Source organism: Panthera onca, chromosome E2 (assembly GCF_046562875.1).
Source record: "Panthera onca isolate mPanOnc1 chromosome E2, mPanOnc1 haplotype 2, whole genome shotgun sequence".
Lineage (NCBI taxonomy): Eukaryota > Metazoa > Chordata > Mammalia > Carnivora > Felidae > Panthera > Panthera onca.
This window is the reverse complement of record NC_138353.1, coordinates 30680704-30694522: the sequence shown is the minus strand read 5'-3', so window position 1 is coordinate 30694522 and position 13819 is coordinate 30680704. Positions and strand designations below refer to the sequence as shown.

The 13819-nt window shown below is 35.4% G+C and overlaps 1 protein-coding gene across 9 annotated transcripts in view; it reads right to left on the bottom strand.

Annotated features, from left to right (window-relative positions):
• CHD9 (chromodomain helicase DNA binding protein 9) overlaps positions 1-13819 on the bottom strand; it is a 234466-nt gene that overhangs the window by 124430 nt on the left and 96217 nt on the right. The window contains exon 1 of one of the 9 annotated variants that reach the window (XM_078438715.2): positions 13379-13608. The exons of the other annotated variants lie outside the window; for them this stretch is intronic. The gene's annotated coding sequence lies outside the window, so the exon portion shown is untranslated. Of the gene's footprint in view, positions 1-13378; positions 13609-13819 lie in introns of those variants that run through there. 9 annotated transcript variants of the gene reach the window in all.

Genomic DNA, 13819 nt, shown 5'->3' with positions numbered 1-13819 from the left:
GCTCAGTGTAGATATCACTTCCTTTTTACAGTATGTCATTTTGCTGCTATATTTGCCAAAGTGTACTGTAGTCACTTATAAAGGTCATATTCTTTTTTTCTTAACATAAACTTTTTTTAATTAAAAAAATTTTTTAATATAATTTATTGTCATTGGCTAACATACAATGTGTAAAGTGTGCTCTTGGTTTTGGGGATAGATTCCCATGGTTCATCCCAATAAAGGTCATATTCAATTTGTACTTCTGAAACCTGGCCACTGTTTGGTACAATTCCATCATCTGTATGAGGATAATCATAGTTTCTAACCTAACAGAACTAGGTTGCTATGAATTGAAATGAGACAATTCAAATAAAGGATCTTAGAACAGTGTTTGACATATATAAAGCATTCAGTGAAGGTTACTGTTAATTATTATGATAAAGATAATGGTCTTTTTATAAAAAATTCTCAAAACTCCATTAACATGGAAACAAATATTTCTTTAAATGGACAAACGTTTTAAGCACTTTACCAAAGATGACAAACAGATGGCAAGTAAACACGAGAAAAGATGCTCACATTGTCAGACACTACTAGGGCAATGCAGATTCAGCCCCAATGAGATACCACTTACACATCTATTTCGATGGTTAAAAAAATAAGAGAAGACCTAGCAATACTAAGTGGTGAAGAGAATATGGAGCAACTGAACTCTTTTCACACTGCCAGTGGGAATGCAAAAATGGGCATTTTGGAAAACTGGTTGCTTTTTAAAAAGGTAAATTTAAGATTATTTAATATATGATCCCAGCAATCCCACACTGATATACCTACCCAAGAGAAAAGAAAATATTTAGTGATACAAAAACCTGTACATAAATGTTTGTAGAGCCTTTATTCATAATTGCCAAAGTCTGCAAACAACGTGAATGTCCTTTAACTGGTGAATGCATACACTATCTATGGAACATCCATATGATGATATGCTATTCAGTAACATGAAAGAATACACTACCCCTTACATGCAACAAAGAATACATTATGCTAAGTGGAAGAAGCCGGACCAAAGAGGCAATGTGCCACGATTCCATTCCATACAATACTCTCAAAAATGCAAAACTACAAAGAAAAAAAATAACCACTGGTTGCCAGGGTAGGGCTTGAAGGAAAGACTGACTGCAAAGAAGCATGAGAGAATATTTTGGGCCGGGGTGGGGGGTGGGGAGGGGGAAGGATTACAAAATTCTCTTTTTAAAAATTTTTTTTAATGTTTATTTATTTCTTTGAGAGAGGGGGAGACAGAGAAAGTGTGAACAGGGGAGGAGCAGAGAGAGGGAGACACAGAAAATAAAGCAGGCTCTGAGCTGCCAGCACAGAGCCCGACGTGGGGCTCGAACTCACAAACTGTGAGATCATGACCTGAGCCGAAGTCGGAAGCTCAACCTACTGAGCCACCCAGGCGCCCCCAAAATTCTCTATCTTGACTGTAGTGTGGTTTTGCACGATGCACTCATTTGTCAAAACTCATAGAACTGTACACTAATAAAGATGAAATTTTACCAGATGTAAATTATGTCTCAAAAAAAACCTGCATAAAAAAAGATTTATGTTCTTTAGGCTTCAATTTACATATTAAGAGGCTAATAGACTAGACCTCTAAATCTAGGTTAAAGTCTTAAGATTCCTTTCTCCTAATGCCAGTAGCTGTCTTTGAAGCCTTGTTCCTATGACTGTTATCTGTCTCTAAATAGTGCCTACTCTTAGATTTCTGGATGCTATTTTCTCACTCATCTGCTTTCAGGAGCCTGTGACATATGTGGCTTGACCTCCTTAATCCCACACAACTGCCTAATTAGATTTCATTCTATAAACTATTGCTGGATCTTACAATTCCTACCTCGCCCTCCTCTCCTGTCCCAAACACAACATGACATACACATGGGACACACACCTCTTTTCCAGGTCTTAACCACATTAGAGACATTCATCTCTTCCATGGCTGACTGTACAAACTTCAACAGACATTTCATTAAAGACGATATGCACTTTTGGCCAATAAGCCCATGAAAAGGTGCTCAATATCATTATCCATCAGGAAAATACAAATTAAAACAATGAGATACAGTACACACCTAATCAATTGGTTAAAATTAAGAAGACTGACAATACCAAAGATTGAAGAGGAGGGAGAATTTGGACCTCCTGGTAGGGATGTAAAATGGTGTAGCTGCTTTTGAAAGCAGTTTGGTAATTTGTTATGAAGTTAAATATATGCATAACATATGACCCATTATCTTAGTATATACCCAAAAAGAAATGAAAACTTGTATGCAAAATGACTGAACCTGAATGTACACAGAAGCTTTATTCATATAGTCAAAAACTAGCAATAACTCACACGTTTATCAATAAGTAAATGGACAATAAAGTGGACTGCTAGTCAGCCATAAAAAGGACCAACTACTGACTCACACAACAATGTAACTGAATCACAAATGCATTATACTGAGTAAAAGCCAGACTCAAAGGTTACATCATTTCACCATTCTCAAAGTAGCAAAAACATAAGGGTAAAAATCAGTGGGTGTCAGCAGCTGGAGACTGGGAGAAGGGTTACTACAAAATAGGATAAAGGAATTCGGGAGGGACATGGAATTATTCTATAACTTGATTAGTGGTGGTGGTTACTCCACCTACATATTTATTTGTCAGAACTATGCACTAAAAAGAATGACTTTTTTCTTTTTTAACAATTTATTCATTTTTGAGAGACAGAGAGAGATGAGTGGGGAGGCGCAGAGAGACAGAGACAGAGACACAAAATCCGACACAGGCTCCAGGCTCTGAGCTGTCAGCACACAACCTGACACAGGGCTTGAATTCAAGGAACCACGAGATCATGACCTGAGTTGAAGTCAGCTGCTTAACTGACTGAGCCACCCAGGCACCCCAAGAATGACTTTTTTTTTAATATTTAAATTATACCTCAAAAAAAACCACAACAACAAACCACTAACAAAGGTAGATGTCAAAAATATTATGCAGAGTTAAAAATGTCAGACACAAAAGGATACACACCAATATGGTTAGAGTTATATACAATCTAGAACAGGCAAAACTAATCTATAGTGACAAAGGTGAGTGCCGGGGACCAGGGATGAGAGGGTAACTGCCTGCAAAGAGGAAAAAAGGAACTTTGGGGCATTATGGAAATGTTCTTTATCTTGATTGTGGTACTGATTACAAAGGTACACACACTTGTTGAAACACATCAAATTACACTCAAAATGGGTATATTTTCTCGTACGTAAATATTATCTTAATAAAATTAATTTTAAAATGTACTTACCAAGTGAACGTAAATGAAGGATTAATTTTACCCTCATTTATCTATTTAATAATTCCTCTTCCTTTATTAGTTTTAATTAATTACTACACTACAAACTAAAATTAGATTATATTAATTTCTATAATTTATGCTAGTCTATTGGTGTGTGATAGATAACCGATTTAGAAAATAGTTGGTACATACAGGTAATATATTCAACAAGAGACTCTCTGGGAAACAGAAATAGGAGATTGAATGCCATCCACAAAAAAGTTGGTATTCTTATTGTAGAAATTATATAAATGACACTTCATATATGTGAAAAGGAAGCAAAACAATAATCAGATGTTTGGGGGAACAGCTAAAAGAATCACAAAGGAAAATGAGACTTGGGTCTGTGTTGTCTAGGAATAACTCAATTTCTTAAAATATTTATTTTTTGAGAGAGAGACAGAGAATGAGCAGGGGAGGGGTGGGGCATGGGGGGAAAAGTGAATCCAAAGAAGGCTGCATGCTGACAGCAAGAGCCTGACACAGGGCTTGATCACACAAACCATGAGATCATGACTGAGCTACCCACAGGCCCCGGAATAAGTTAATTTTTATAATGAAAGATAATGAGAAGATGGTCAAAGGAGGGAGCTGAGCATGAGCAAAGGCATAACAAGTGAAATAAGATTTGCACAGAGCATCATTCCACAAGCTATATTCCAAGAAATGTAAAATGTTCAGACATTCATATTTATATAAGATTCTGAGATGCTGCCTTGCATTTTCCCCTTCTTGGAGCATTATAATAAAGTTTAACTTATTAAAAGCTCACTCTGAGAAGTCCACAGAAAGCCAGTAGTAATCAACCTTGAATAAATTCAGTGGGCAAAATTATGAAAAAACTTTGATTCTCAGGGTAGACAGTAACAACCCTTTTATATATTTTAGAAGCTTTTTAAATTTATTTTTTTTTAATATGAAATTTATTGTCAAATTGGTTTCCATACAACACCCAGTGCTCATCCCAACAGGTGCCCTCCTCAATGCCCATCACCCACTTTCCCTTCCCTCCCACTCCCCCCATCAACCCTCAGTTTATTCTCAGTTTTTAAGAGTCTCTTATGGTTTGGATCCCTCCCTAACTTTTTTTTTTTTTTCCTTCTCCTCCCCCATGGTCTTAAAAGCTTTTTTTAAAGTACAAAACATTTTTAAAAGTTGAGAAGGAAATTAGGTTTGCCCCACCCATCTCCACCCTCCGAGATAGAAAGCCATATTATATTATAAAATGTTATAATCCTTAGCAGCAATAAAGGGATTTCATCAGTAGTTCATCCTCCCATATTGAAGGAAGCCTGAAGAATGAGTTTGGGGACCAATGTGTACCAGAAGTTTGCTGGTTGTATTCTGATTGTGTGTGTATGCACAGGGGAGGAGGAAATATAAACCACAGTTCAATATGGCACTTTGAGAACATGCAAGAGTGTTTTAAATAAGAGGGTGAGGGAATAAAAATTTTAAAGTATATCCCTATAACAAAAATGCAAAAATAACAAAATAGAAGTCACAATACATCCTCAACATTAATTTTTAATCTATTTTATTAATCCTAAATACTAAATACTAAGATTTATGAATTTTATGGGGCGCCTGGATGGTTCAGTCAATTAAGCGACCAATTCTTAATTTCGGGTCAGGTCATGATATCCTGGTTTGTGAGACCAAGCCCCATGAGGGCTCTGCTCTGAGAGCACAAAGCCTGCTTGGGATTCTCCCTCTCTCCCTCTCTCTCTCTGCCCCTCCCCTGCTTGTTCTCTCTCTCTCAAAATAAATAAACTTCTAAAAGTTTAAAAAAAAAAAAAGAAAAATGAATTTATCTTCATGCCTTCCTTTCCTATTCATCATCCTGTAACACATGGAATAAAATGCAACATCTACACTTGCATTATATTCTGGCAAAAACTGTAAAAGACATTTGTTAATTGTTCAGTTTAATGCAATCTTCCAGGGTCACCTGGGTGGCTCAGTCGGTTAAGCATCTGACTTCGGCTCAGGTCATGATCTCGCAGTTTGTGAGTTCAAGCCTCACACTGCCGCTATCTGCTATAAGCATGGAGCCTGCTTTAATCCTCTGTCTCCCTCTCTCTTTGCCCCTCCCCCTCTCCCTCCCTCTCTCTCTCTCTCTCAAAAATAAATAAACATTAAAAAAAAAAAAAACAATGCAATCTTCCAAGATGACCTATTAAAACCAAAAACATTTTTAAAAAGCAAACACTGGCATAAAGATTTCAAACTATAGATCATTATCTCTTACAATATAGACACAAACATCCTCAAAAAATAATAGCAAATATATATAAATATACACATCATAAGCAAGCGGGATTCATCCAGGAATGCAAGGTATTTGAAAATCAAGTAATATAACATGATGTATCAATGGCATAAAGAATAAAAACCACAGGATCATCTTAAGTAATGTAGAAAAACCCTTTGATGTTGAAGATAAGCATCTCTTCATAATAAAAAAACTAGCAAACTAGGAATAGAAGGGAACAGCCACACCTGGTAGCAGACATGTACGAAAAATTCACAGCCAGTATCATACTTAATGGTAAAAGACTGAATATTTTCTCTACGATCAGGAACAAGACAATGATATCTGCTCTTCCACTTCTATTCAACATTGTACTGAATATTCTAGTTGGGCAATCAGGAAAGAAAAAGAAAAAGTATACAGACTGGAAAGCAAGAAGCAACACTATATGGCGAAGACAAGACCTTTTATGATTTAAAAAACCTAAATAAATATTTGCAAATCGTATCTGATTAAGAGACTTATATCTAAAATATATAAAGAATTCTTGTAACTCAATAATAAAATGAAAAATAACCCAATTTAAAAATGGGCAAAAGATATGAACAGGCATTTCTCCAAAAGAAGAAATCGAAATGACCAATAAGCACATGAAAAGATATTCATCATTAGCCATCAAGGAAATGCAAATCAAAGCTCCGCTAAAGTACCACTTCACAACCACGAGGTGACTATAACAAAAAAGACAGGTAAGTGTTGGCAAGTATGGAGAAACTGGAACCCTCATACACTGCTTGTGGGAATGTAAAAAGGTGTAACTGCATTGGAAAATAGTCTAAAAATTACTCAAAAGGTTAAACATAGAATATGGTATGGCCCAGCAATTCTATTCCTAGACATATACCCAAGGGAAATGGAAACATATGGATGTTTGTAGTACCATTATTCATAACAGCCAAAAAGTGGAAACAACCCAACTATGCATCACGAAGGAATGGATAAACAAAATGTGGTATAGCCATACAACTGAAATTTGGCAAAACAACAACAAAAGAAGTACCAATACATCTATATTGTAGATGACCTTTGAAAACATTATGCTAAATTAAAGAAGCCTATCACAAAGGACCACATGTTGTATGACTCCATTTATTTCAAATGTCCAGAACAGGCAAATCCACAAAGTAGACTTGTGGTTGCCTAGGACTTAGAGTGGTGGGAGAACTAGGGAGTGACTGTTAATGGGTATAGGGTTTCTTCTGGGGGTGAGGAAAATGTCCTAAAATTGATCATGTAGTAACAGTTTCACAATTCTATGACTACACTAAAAATTATTTATTTCTACACCGTAAATGGGTAGACTGTACAATACATGAATTACGTGATGAGCCCTACTTCAATAGGGCTATGTTTTTTTAAAATAATGAATTCTCTGGAAGTAAAACAACTTTACTCTCATTACTTTCTTGAGGATTGCAAAGTTACACTGAATTTACATTGTTACTGTTATAAAATATTGTATGGTCACTTAAATAACCATCTTTCTTTTTTCTAATGTATTCTTTTACTTAATCACTTAAATACCAAGCAAATCCTGTTAATGAAAAGAAACTATTTCCAGGGCCTTTCTACATAACCTTTATCTCAAATTAAAAGTTGCAACATGGGGTGCCTGGGTGGCTCAGTCGGTTAAGCATCGACTTCAGCTCATGATCTCACCACTCGTGAGTTCAAACCCCGCCATCAGGGCTTCTGAGCTGTCAGCACAGAAGCCTGGAACCTGCTTCAGATTCTGTATCTCCCTCTCTCTCCACCCCACTCCTGCTCACACTCTGTCTCTTTCTCTCAAAAATAAATAAACATTAAAAAAAAAAAGTTGCAACTTACTCAAGTATATGGTAAAATGAAGTAAGACTGCAGAAAATACCAGGATTAATTTCTTCTGCATAAATATATCATTATGTATTTTCTCAGTTTCCCCAAACAGTAATTAGAAGCTTTCAATACTTAGTACGCTATATATCATATTCCTGGAAGTTTAGAATACATATATTAACATTTAAAATACTCATTCTATTTTTTTCATCTTTTCAGCCTTCAAGAATACTCTCTTCTTTCTTTTCCCTTTCATACCTGAATATCTCGAGTGGTCTACAGATGATACCTTAATTTTCTTACCACTTACACATTCCTTTTGATTTGGTTTCTGTCCCTCCATCCTTTTTCATAAAAAAATCCTTTCTTCATATCACCAATTACTTCTCAGAGTCACTCAATAATCTGTTTTTATCCTCTTCAGTATCTTAATTTTTGACGTGTGGCTCATCACTTTTTCTAAGGATTCAGAAACACTACAAAGTCTTAGATCTAATTATTCTACTTCTTTGTCTCTTCTTTTTTCCTCTGTCCCACAAATGCAGGTTCCCCAAGATTCTGGCCAAAACTCTTTGTCTTCTCACTCTATACTTTCTACTTCAGTTATCTTACGATGTCCCGCACCTTCAAACTATCACCGTGTAGCGGATACCTGCAAAATAAAGATCTTCTGAAATCTAGTGTTACATTTTTCAATCCAGGGTAGATCTCTTCACCTGAAGTAATCTAACTGCTTCTGCTGTGTTCCACTTCATACTAGGTTCATCTGGTATAGGTTTCATTGTAGTTTTCCCCTACCCAATGTCTTCACTCAGCCTGGCAGTCAAGACCTTACACCCATATAACTTCCCAAATCATCTCTCACTGCTATAAGTACTACTCGTTCACTAAAATAAAGATATGCCCCTTCCTTTAAAAATAACAATCTAACCACAAATTACTACATACACACATGCATATCTTTTTAGTTCCATACATGTTTTAGTGAGTGATAAATATAAGGTTAAATAGAATAATCTGTAAAGAGTTTAGAAAATAGGCACAAAAACATTAACTAAGTATCACACTAAGCACTGCATGGATTAGCTTATTTTAACACTGAAAACAATCTTATGTGGTTGGTACCAATATTTTCCACATCTTATAGATGAAGGTAATGAAGTCTAGAAAGATGAACAAACTTAAACTTGCCAAAGGTCACATGGCATGTAAGTTGCAGAAAGAAGCTTTAAACTCAAAGCTAACTCCAAAGTTGCTATTTTGTTTTATTGTTAACGTTGAATTATACAGTATTTCTAACATAGAGAAAATAAACTAATACCCATGAAATGAAATAGATAGTAATATTTGCCTTACTTAGTTTAAATTTCTGTCTTCCTCTCCTACCTATCCCCCTCCTTCTCCAGATGTTTATAGATATGTATCTATCTCTGCAATGAAGTTACAGAAACATAGCTTGAAAAGATACATAGTAAAGTGAGAATAGTGGTTTGCTTTGGAAAGAGGGAAACAGGACTGGGAATTTCAACGGTTATCCATCATTTTTTTTTATTCTTAAAAAGCAAACAAACAGATTTCAAACAAATACGACATTTGTTAAACCTAGGTGGTAGGCTCATAGGCATCTGTATACTGCTTCTATACTTTTATGTTTTTGCACAGCTAAGTTGCCTAAAATGTACCAAAACATAGGATAATGCTGATTCAAGGCTTAGTCTAGAAACTGATATTTTTAAATGGTACATCACTTTGATCCTAACAGTTAAAAAAAAAAAGTATCACGTGGTAGGTGGATGGCTGTTAAACGCAGTGATGAAAGGACTTGTGTTCACAGAACAAACAGAAAGCGAGCTTATATATTCTCACACATACACTATATTAATTTAAAATAATCTTACTGGGGATTTACAATCCCACATAATAAATGTTAATGAAAAATAGGCATTTTAATGTATTTAATGCTTTATTAATAAAGGACACAAATGTATGAAATCTCATTTTAAATAATTATAAAAAATAAACTCTTTCTTCTCCCATTTAAATTAAGCCAGATTTCTTCTTCATAGCTGAAATTCCCATGTACATTTAAATAAGTATTGAAGACTGATTAATTCAGGGCTTTTCTAAAAATTAGAAATGTAAAATGTAAAAAAATATAAGGAGCTTTAACTTAAATATATTATGGAAATGACAACACAAATTGCATTAAACCCAAATGGAGAGTGCTTCTTAATACTCTTCTGAGACAACATCAGTTTCCATGAAAGTGTCTCCAAAATATCCTCCAGGGGAGCCTGGGTGTCTCAGCTGGTTAAGCATTCGACCCCTCATTTCCACTCAGGTCACAATCTCCGGTTCACGGGATCAAGCCCCACGTAAAGCTTTATGCTTACAGCGTAGGGCCTGCTCTCTCTCTACCTCTCTCTCTGCTCCTCCCTCACTTGCTCTCTCTTTCGCTCTCAAAATAAACAAATAAACATTAAAAAGATACTATCTTCTGAAGTTACAATAAATCAGCTAATCCACTAGGGATAAAATGAGCCATTAAAAACAAAGCCTTATGAATCCATTAAATTTTTCACAATAGCAAGTACCTTGATATAACAAAAGTAACAAATTATAATGATGGTGCATGTGCTTAATTAATCATGCATAGTAAAATATTTGTTTCACTATTTTAAATTAGAGATACCACTCCTCAACAACTTTTTCAGGATCAACTAAAAGAATTAAACAGTGCTTTAGATGTTAACTCCTCCAATATCATGCTGAGATATTAAGCTTATTTTACATATAGGAAAAGTTTGTAAAGAAGCATTTCATTTTGCCTCCTCCATTAAGCCAATTTAATACTCAGAAATGTATCTGAGCTACTATAAAAAATTAGTTTACATAGTAACTGAGCAAAAGATACACATTTTTTTAATCTTTAAAAAAAATTTTTTTTACACTTATTTATTTTTGATAGACAAAGAGAGACAGAGCACAAGTGGGGGAGGGGCAGAGAGAGAAGGAGACACAGAATCAGAAGCAGGCTCCAGGCTCCGAGCTGTCAGCACAGAGCCTGACGCGGGGCTCGAACTCACAAATGGTGAGATCATGAACTGAGCCGAAGTCGGACGCTTAACTGACTGAGCCAGCCAGGAGCCCCATATATATTCTTTTAATCTTTTCTAATGTCTATATTGCTCTGCTTATTCCTATACCTGTCATTCCAACTTTTGCTTAAGTTTATTATAGGAGTTATTACATGACAGTAATTACTGTTTCTAAAAAAATCTACATGACAAGTATAATTTACTTATATCCACCTTCAGCCAAAAATTAAAATTCTAAAATAAGAAACTCGAGAAATTGTGGCTCTCATACTCATTAAAGATACCCATTTCATTAATATCATTATTAATACATATTAGAATGATGCTGTTATACACTTAAGAAATCCACAGTGCTGAAAAACAAATGTTATCTCTTCTGTACATTCCAACAGCTCTAGATGCTTTCCCCCCACCAAAAGTATGTCATCTATATTTCTCTTTAATATATCATTAAAACAGTTTTCAGATACATATCTCTCTCATTCTTCTCTCCCTTCAAGGTAAAATAAATCTAAGAGATCCTTAGCAACTCATTTGTCTTCCTCAAATTATGCAAATCCCTTTAATTTATCCCAATCTTAGCCAACATTTTCCCTGAAAGAAAAAGAAATTTAGAAAGTACATTAAAACAAAGGTAAGGAGCAGACCTCAAGAATTTCAGAGAGGAACTCAGTCATTTATAGACCATTACTGCTCAAAGTACATCCTGGCAATGAGAAAATACATAAAAATCTGTATGCTAGGCTTAGAAATTTTTTCTAAATGACAAAACAATAAGACTTGGTATATTTGTAATTCTCACTCATGATCAAAACTAGAGGGTTAAAACATTTCTTTGGGATGATATTTTAAATGAAAATTATCAAAAAATTAAGTGGCTTGTCCTGACAACTTGGGTAACTTGAACATGAATGAGATTTCAGATGATATGTGAAATTATTAATTATTAGTAATTAGGAGATGTATGAAGAAGTATGTAGAAGCAAAGTCTCATAACTACAATATACTTTCAAATCATACAGCAAAAACCAACAAAATGTATGTACTCATCTATAAATAAAAATAAAGTAAGTATGGCAAAATGTTAACAACTATTGAAGTGTAAGTCGCTTATTTACTCTTCTTTCATTCATTTACTTCATGTGTTTACTTTTCTGGATAGTGAATATTTCTAATTAAAAAAAAAAAAAAAACCCGAAAAGTAACTTTCCTGATTTACTGCACACTAACAACTCAATTAACTGGAAATACACATGTTTCCATAAGACAATTTCAATTTAAAGTCTGGAATCCCAAGAACATAGATAGCTTTGTTTTTAGGGGAAAAAATTTAAACTGTACAGTCATCTACCAACTCTTCAAAGTATTTCATAAGTCGACAATATTTTAATGGATACAGAGCCCAATGTATAGATAATGATTTCCAGAGAGAAAACAATTCTCCTGGTCATAGACAAGCTATTCACATCCCTCATTATTTACTGGCTCTCACCAACTAAGCACATCTATGTCACTCCTCATAACGAAAACGCTTTCCTTTAGATCAGGCAAGAGGGGTCCCTTCCTTGGGCAGCCCGATGTAGAGGGTCTGGTTCCTTTGCCACATCCCTCCTCAGGGCCAAAAAGATACATTATCTCTTCCCTCTGCAAAACGTGCTCCAGGTATGCAGGAATTCTCTACCTAAAACAGCCTCACACCTACTTGCAGAGCCCACCTCCATTTATTCCCTAGGTCTGTTCTCTCAAGGAATTCCTTGTAGGGCAAGGGACATATATGGCCAGTATGTACGTGCTTAGGACAAAGAGATGTGAAGAGGGAGGTGGAGTTGTAGATGGAGGCTGCGAAGTCCACACTTGTATGTGAAGCCCCTCTGACAAGCAGGATGAAACCAGGGGTGGAAAGAGAAGTAGAATGCTTCACTTCTGCCATATTCTGGATTTGGAACTCTACAGTCCAAGATTTCTGAATTCAAACCAGTGCTTCTGTTTGTCAAGGAAGAAGGACAGAACATATTTACCAGTTTATTGGTTCTATTTACAACTTCTAAATATTCTCACATACAACAATGAGAGCTTCTATTTGTTCTTTTCCCTGGGGCCCACAAATATCAGAGACACGCCTGCATATGAAAAAAATGGTTATATAAGAAAAACAAACAATAACAAGGAAATAGGATCAGAGAATCTTTTTTAGATTATACCACTAGAAAGCTATGTAAACTTTACATCTGGGTCCTACAACTGCAAACTTCTAAAAAATTGATTCATGATTAAAACTACTTCTAGTTCTTGGGGTGCCTGGGTTGTTCAGCTGGTTGAGCACCCAACTCTTAATTTCAGCTCACGTAATGATTTCACTGTTCATGGGATAGAGCCCCGCTTTGGGCTCTGTACTGACGGCCTGGAGCCTGCTTGGGATTCTCTCTCTCCCTCTCTCTGTCCCTCCCCCTCCCCTGCTTGTGCTCTCTCTCTCAAAATACACTTAAAAAAAAAAGAAAACTACTTCTAGTTCCCAAAATTTAAAAAAATCCTTAAAGCAAGGAATCATTATTAAACAACAAGCTGACTTAACAATTTATAAAAGCACTTTCAAATTCATTGTCACATTTATTAATCAGAAATTCCAAAAATCTACATTCATATATTACAGACAAGAAAACTGCAGAGAAGGTAATTTGCCTAAGACTCCTATGCCAATTATAACAGGGTCAGGACTTGAACCTAGTCCTCCTGACTCTAAATTCAATGCTTTCTCCACTTTATCAAAGAAACTTACATCTGAAAACTCACCTCCAAAATATTTGTTGTCTGACACCAGAACTGAGAAACAAGTGACTGATGCCAAGAACCAAGATGAAAACGATCTTATTCTTTTCCTTCATAAATAGCTTCATTTTCTGGTGACAAAACTTCATGGCTTCTACTTTCTAGTATTATGCCTCAGTTCAGTAACATACAACCACATGAGTAACATTAAGAAAGTGCTAAAAGTACATAAAGCAAGAGAGTCAATAAGAGCATTTTTACAAAATAAAATACAACAACACTTTGGAAATCAGATTATCTGGGGAAAAAAATAGTACTGATCCATGCAGTATTACAATATCTAATGACTTAGCTTGGAATTACATAAAATTATTCTGTAATCAATATTAATGTAAACTATTAAAACAAGTTAAGGGGCACCTGGGTGGCTCAGTCGGTTGAGTGTCCGACTTCGGCTCAGGTCAT